Source organism: Papaver somniferum, unplaced genomic scaffold (assembly GCF_003573695.1).
Source record: "Papaver somniferum cultivar HN1 unplaced genomic scaffold, ASM357369v1 unplaced-scaffold_20470, whole genome shotgun sequence".
Taxonomy (NCBI): domain Eukaryota; kingdom Viridiplantae; phylum Streptophyta; class Magnoliopsida; order Ranunculales; family Papaveraceae; genus Papaver; species Papaver somniferum.
The window spans coordinates 1-497 of NW_020630454.1; the positions used below are offsets into that span (position 1 = coordinate 1).

Consider the following 497-nt stretch of genomic DNA (forward strand, 5'->3'; position numbering starts at 1 on the left):
CGGTTGAAGCATAATGATCATACGTTTGTAATGCATTGTATGTCTCATAGGTCCCATTCTTCTACCCTTTCCCGGGAGTCGATGACTATTCATAGCTATTACCTTGACACCAAAGAAGAGTTCGACCTAATGCTTTATTTCTGTCCTAGTTGACCCTGATTCGACATTAGAAGTATATTGATTGTTCCCCAATAACCGAATACTTTTGTCTGTAAATACTGCATATTTGATTCCATCCATAAATCCATTTTCTTCCCTATGAGTTCCAATATTGATAAGAATTCTAGTTCTTACTGTTCATATGTTATGGTATAAATATACCATACCAATTCGTTATGTATGGATGATGAGATTCCATTGATACAGAGCCAATTCCAATAGACTTATTTAACGTTCCCATTGGCGTGCATCCAGCAGGAATTGAACCTACGAATTTGCCAATTATGAGTTGGGCGCTTTAACCATTCAGCCATGGATGCTTAACAGGGATCATCGTA

The 497-nt window shown here is 37.6% G+C and overlaps 1 non-coding gene across 1 annotated transcript; it reads right to left on the reverse strand.

The window, feature by feature from the left end:
- Positions 1–405: 405 nt before the first annotated feature.
- TRNAM-CAU lies at positions 406–479 on the reverse strand. Its single transcript has one exon. It is a non-coding gene; the product is annotated as a tRNA-Met (tRNA).
- Positions 480–497: the final 18 nt, after the last annotated feature.